The sequence below is a fragment of the Phodopus roborovskii genome, unplaced genomic scaffold, assembly GCF_943737965.1.
Source record: "Phodopus roborovskii unplaced genomic scaffold, PHOROB, whole genome shotgun sequence".
NCBI classification, from domain to species: Eukaryota; Metazoa; Chordata; class Mammalia; order Rodentia; family Cricetidae; genus Phodopus; species Phodopus roborovskii.
In genome coordinates, this window is record NW_026125059.1 from 1,515,947 (window position 1) to 1,522,633 (window position 6,687).

Genomic DNA, 6,687 nt, shown 5'->3' on the forward strand with positions numbered 1-6,687 from the left:
AGACAAGGAGGGAGACAGGGAGGGAGGGAGGGAAGGAGGGAGGGACATCAGGAGGAGACCTCACCAGCCTTGGCAGAGGAGGAAGCACTCAGTCTGGGCTTCTTCTGAGGAAGTTCCCAAGAGCCTGCGGTCTAAGGCCAACATAACTTGGAATAAATGATCAAGTTATGAATTAAACACAACAGAAATGTAATTACCACGGGAACCAGCTGAGAATAAAATAGATTATCCCTGTAACAGTCATTAAGCTGTTATCACATGAGCCCCTCTAATGTGTTACTGATTAAAGTCAATCCTGGCACAAATGATCATCTCATGGGGTTGCACTCTGCTCATCTTGGGTCCTCACAGAAGCTCCTGTAGCCTGAAATCCTCTCCTGCCTGATTACTATGTGATCTCTGGGGACCATGGGCTTCCAGCTTCCACAAACAGCCACCTAGTGGTCCTAGGATTGAGCAGGCCATGGCTGCATGGCCTCAGAGCTCTGCGTGAGATGTTGAAGTGGCCAGCCCCCGTTGGTCAATGGTTTCTCTGCAGTCCTGACCATGGTGGCATTAACTGATGGTCCCTGGCCCCATACAACATTCAGTAAACACGCATTGAGCACCTACTGCATGCCAGGCACTGTTGTAGATGGACAGAGGGATTACAGCTATCCTAGTTGAGAACACAAGGGACACAAGAGCTGCATGCATTCTCTAGAAGGCGACACTTTGAAGAGAGTCTATGTGGTCATCCATAGCCAGGGGAATCTGGACAGTGAGAAGTAAGCTACAAATGTCCCCGGAATAATCTCAGATTGACAGAGTCGCTGAGGGGGTGCCCAGGAGAGTCTGGAAGAACTTATGCAAAGGCCCTGGGGCAGGGGCCAAGAGTGAGTGCATGTATGCAGACTGGCATGTATATATGGATGTGTGTGTGTGTTCAGGTATTTGTAAGCACACAGCTCTGTATCTGTGTGCATGGGCACACATTTGTGTATGTACACCTGTGTGCCTATGTGCACATGCTCTGTGTGTGTGTGTGTGTGTGTGTGTGTGTGTGTGTGTGTCCGTCCGTCAGTCCAGAGCAGAGTGATTCTGGAGGGGCTGGATGTGACTTGAAGGACAAGGACAGGTGTCCACACTAGGCTTGGTGGTCACTTCAGCAAGGGACAAGTGTGACATTTCTTAGACAGTTCCCCCACTGGCTGTGGCAGAGCCCGGGGGTGTGGAATGCTGTTCTCTTCCCATGTACTCTCAGTGGTAGCCATGGAGGTGGGGTCAGAGAGACACTCTGGACTTACCTGACCATCAGTGGACTCCATTTCCCAGGGTTCCCCACTCTGAGCAGCACTTTGGTTCTCCAGGTCACCATTGCGTGGAGTGCCTGCAGTATCTGACTTTCCCCCAAACAACCCTCTGCCTACCTCACGCTGGTCTTGACAGATGGCCTCACAGGCTGATGTGTGGCAGGCTTACCCACAGCAGGGCTGACTGAGCCTGAAGAACTGGTGGTGGTGTGGTATTCTCTTAGCTTGTTTTGATGTTCTGAAGCCTGGGAGTTCTCTGCCTGTCGTTTCGAATTCTGTTTATTGTGTCACGTAGGCATCTGTGCCCACCACTGGCAGAAAGGGGTTGTTTCATATCTATGTAAAACATCCCATCTTCCAGATTTGCAGAAGGCCATTGCTTCGGTCGCAACTTAAAGCATGGTAAATAAGAATCTGGAAAACGATAGGCTGATGGATGTTTATTTGGGGAGAGATCACTTACACCAGAAACAGATGACCGCTGTAGGTTCCCGTCCCAAGGATGCCTCTGGATGCTGTCTGTCTCCGACCAGGAAGTAAGAGAGTGAGCTTGGGTCCAGGACCCCAGGTCACTCCCACACCTGTCCCCATGCCCCAATGGGCGTGGTCAGTGCAACAGGTGGAGGCGGGTGGATCTCTCACATACCCTATACCTATCTAAAAGAGATTCCTGAGTCTGAGCATCACCTTTCATACTCAACCCTAAGTAACTAAAACTAACCTTATGCAGATGAATATTACCCCTTAATGCCAACAGTAGGAAAAGGGGACATCTTTTCTTAAGATTACGTGCTTGGTTTGATCAAGCAAGGCCCCCAGGTGATCCAAGATTCAAAACAGCTGCGACAAGGCAGCCTTGAAGACTACAGTCAGGATTTCTAAGTCTTCTTAGGATTCCCATGGTATTACAGCATCCCCAACCAGCAGGAAGAAGTTTGCAAAGAACAATGCCCAAATTCCCAAGCACTGTCTATAAATGTTTGTTTTCATTTAAATGGAGTTGGTTAATAACCACAACCAATATCTTTTTAAAGGTAAAAGAGGATTATGGTATAGAAATGAATACTTTGTTTTGGAATGGATTTTCATTTATTGATACAAATTTAAGGTCAATTTTGTGATATGTATATTTCTCCTCTTGTCTAGGTATAATTAAGTACAGATTGTAGATAGTTACCTACGATAGTCAAAACTTATAGTTAGGTTTGTTAGGTTTTTATAGATGTACAGAGATATATTTCAAATGAATAGGCATTTCAAAGACCTACAGAATATGGCACTAAAAATGGTTTAGGGTCTTTCTTGACAGTGAGACATAACTGCTCCTGGCAACACCACCTGCGTCAGAAAGGAAGATGGACATCAAAGAAACTCGTTATGGAGTTTACTTTCAATATGGCAAGACTAGACATTTGGACAAGATACTGCTCTTGTTTGGACTGTTTGACTTTATGCTGTATAAATTGGACATGCAGGACCCATAGAAAACTGACTGCTGATACAAGATGGGCATTGCTATAGAATTCCTGCTTCATTGAAGAGTCTTCCAGACAGTCTGCAGGACACAGAGAAAAGTGACTGACAAACTGCCAATACAGGTGGACAGTTAAAGTTTCCTGCTTTGCTGAGGAGTCTGCCAGACACACTATGGCCTATGGGCCGAAGATGGATGTGCCAATTTACAGAAGAACTTTGGATGATTGTCCAGATAGTGAGATGTCTCTGTCCATTTTAGAGTTTATATATTATCCTTCTGTGGCCTTTGATGGAGTTGAAGACAGATGGTTATAGTTTTCCTTAGTTAGGATTAAAGATAAGTTACATATAAGACTTTAGACTCACAAAGATAGGATAGATGACAGAATATTTTTTTCTTTAATTCCTGATGTTAATGGACTAAATATTGTTAACTATAGTTCTTATTTGATAACTGTTTTGTTCTATATTTTACTATGTTAAAGTTAAAACCCTTCTTTTTATTTTAGACAGAAAAGAAGAGATGATGGAGATGTCATTCTGTAAATATGTTTCTCTTATTGGTTAACGAATAAAGCACTGTTGGCCAATAGGAAAGCAAGATAGGCAGGACTAGGAGACAAGGAGGATTCTGGGAGATGTAGTAGAGAGGAGTCAATATGTAGGATGTGACAGAAGAGGTCAAGACCCTCTCTCTGGTAAGATAAGACCACGTGGAAACACTTAGATTGATAGAAATGAGTTAATATTTAAGACAGAGCTACCCAATAAGAAACGCTAGTAACCGGCCAACAGTTTCATAATTAATACAGTGTCTCTATGTGATATTTGGGGCCGACGAGGCTGTGGGACCAGGCTGACATGAAACTGCTCATAACAGTAACTGGAGCCCTTCTGTGCCTCTCTCTTTAGTTTGGAGCCAGAAGTCTTTTTTATCACTATAATGAATACCAAAGGTTCATTAGCTCATAGTCTGGGGGTTCAAGATTCCAGTGAAGGGATCATCACAGACAGACAGCAGAGGGGAATGGGAGAGAAACATGGGTTAGGGCAAGTGCTTGCTCCTTTCACAGCAACTTTCAAACTACTGTAAACGGTTTCAGAAGCACAGCTGAATGCTGCCAGTGACCTGAGGACCTCCCAGCAGTCACAATCGACCTTTGAGGGCCTTTCAGACCTCGCCACGGCAGTACAATATGTACTTACAGCTGCAGTGATGGGTCTGGTCCACCCTAGGTACATTTGGACACTGCAGGGCTGTAGGCAAAGTCTTTGTTTGCTTGCTTGTTTGTTTTTGCTGTTGTTTTTAGGTCACATATTTCTGGGCCCTTGAATCAGAGACTCTAGAACGAGCACATAAGCAGCTCCTCGGGGAGATGATGGGCAAGCTTCCAGCTCCACGGAAGAGCACCAAGCCACCCTATAAGTGGTGTGTTCCATGTCAAACCTCCGCTGGAGGAGCAGGGCCTGGCCAGCTCAGGAATGGGTAGATGGTGCTTAATAGCTGTCTGTGATCTCCACAGGGTTGGTATGAGGGCACAGAAGGCTTTGTGCACCAGGAGCTGGACCAGTATGACAAAGATATGGTATGATGGGAATGTTAGCTTGGCATTTGATATGGGCCTGACGGCGTAGGTCCATAGTGTGCACAGGCAGGCATTTGGCCTTCAGGCATGCAGCTCTCTAGGTATGCAGCCCCTGTGCACATGGAACCCCTTCATTTCCATCTGGAGAGCTATGAACTAAGGAGATAGTTATCCCACCAGACATCTAACCGGGAAAGGGGAGGCATTGTCTGAGGCTTAAAGCAATTCTGCAATTGCTTACTTTTAACTGAATATAAGAATAAAAGTAATATGGCCTGATAGCCATTGATCCTTCACTGGCATCTGCTACTTGAAAGGAGCTCCAGACCATAAACCCGGAAGCATTCCTCAGAGCTTAGTATATCTCACGGTCACAGTGACAACTAATCCTGGAGTTGTCTTCTCCCCGCGTGCAGCCTGGTTAATATGGCCCTCGCTCTGACCGCTAGGATGCTGAAGGGTAGCCAGGTGTGGGCTAGACTACTGCTGCCTTCTGCCACATGCCTGTGCCACTCAGCAGGACTGTAACCTCTGAGCCTGTCTGCAGCAGTGTGTGTGAACACCAGAGAAAGGCCAGCTGAACGCCACAGCTTTGACAGCCCAGCCTCGACATGGCGCTGGCCTCCTGGAAAGATCTACCCTTGAGGACTCAAGAGAGGCAGGGTCCAGGAAGCTGCTGTCCCCACTGTGTAGCCCTTTCTGATACCACTCAGCTTAGCCCACTTGTGGTCAGAGCACTGTGGAGGATTCTTGTCTTTCCTCTGCCAAGCCAAAGTGTTGCCACCCAAAACAGATCTCTGGTTACAGGGGCATCCGAGGACTCCAGGGAAGTCTGAGGGTACCCAGAGGCCCCAAAAGCAAAGCTGAGTCCTGTCTGCAGAGCTGCCTCTCTGGTCAGGGCCCTGAGGTTTCTGTCCTGGTGTGAAGTTTCTCTCCGTGTGGTGACTAGCAAGGTAGGCACGTGGTCACCTTCAGTGATCACATGAACCACTGTATTCCACTGGTGTTCTCTGGGTACCAGCACATGGGAACCTGCTTAGCTTGAGTCCCTGAAAGTCACGTCTCTGAGGTCCTAGTGCCCTAATGGCATAGATACTGGGGCTCTGTCTTGGGGAGGAAACCAGGAGTCCTGGCTTTTGTCCCTGGATTGGTGACTCTTGCATCTGCTCTCAGGTTGGACTCACCCACCCATCCCCAGTGGCCTCAGACAAAATATTTTCTGACTTGAGACCACTTTGCTCCTAGATGACCACACCAAGGGTGACCAGACGTATCAGATAAAAATACACCCAGTTAACTGGAGTCTCCAGCAAGAACATCTTAGTTTACGTCTCATGAAAGGCCACTCTTTCATCTGATGGAATTTCTGCTGAAAATCAGGGTCCCAGGTGATAATGCACAGGAGATATGAAGGTGCCCAGAAAGATGTGAGGCATCCAGACACAGTCAGGCAGGAAACAGAGCGAGACTCCAGACACACAGTCAGACAGGAAACAGAGCGAGGCTCCAGACACACAGTCAGAAAAAGCTGCTACAGACTTGGTCAGCTCCTCAGTGGGGTACGCAGAGGTTGTCAGGTGTGAGGTCTGGCAAGAAGCCGTATTCAGACCCCACTATGAGTACCAGGCAGGCCTCAGACCCCGACACAGGAGGTGATAGGAACAGCATCCAGCCTTTCTGAGGCAGGTAACATGAAGTCTTCTGCAGAAGAGTGAATCAAGGCACAGAAAAGCCAAGCAGGTTGTTTGGGGTCACACAGCCAGTGGGCAGGCTGGGGTGTGTTCAGAGGGCAAGGCTGGGGTCAGAAGCCAAGCGCTTCACTGCTCAGCTGGTGGGAGCCGGCAGGGTCCAGGGAAGAAGTCAGGTTGGATCACCAGGGCATCTGCCTACACAGTCCTCCCTGTCCTCATCACTCATAATCCCGCTAGAGTGACTGACAGCCTTGGGAGCCGTGATGGCTGTGCAGGTTGAGTTGGAGTGCCAGTGTGTGTGTGTGTGTGTGTGTGTGTGTGTGTGTGTGTGTGTATGTGTATTTCCTCTGTGTGTGTCCCTCTGTGTGTATGTGTGTGTCTCTATGTGTGTGTATGTATGTGTCCCTCCATGTATGTGTGTATTCCTGTGTGTGTCCCTCTGTGTGTATCTGTGTGTCTGTCTGTATGTGTGTTGGTGTGACTGTGTGGTACCTTGTTCTCCTCTCTAGTCAGGAATTCTGAGCAAGTCTGAGCTCCAGCCCCTAGGGTAATGGGCTTAGGTGCTGCTGTGACCTGCATGTCTAGTTGTGATAAGAAGGAAGATGGAGTGGCCTTGGTCACAGTGGAGGTGCTAGCCTTTGG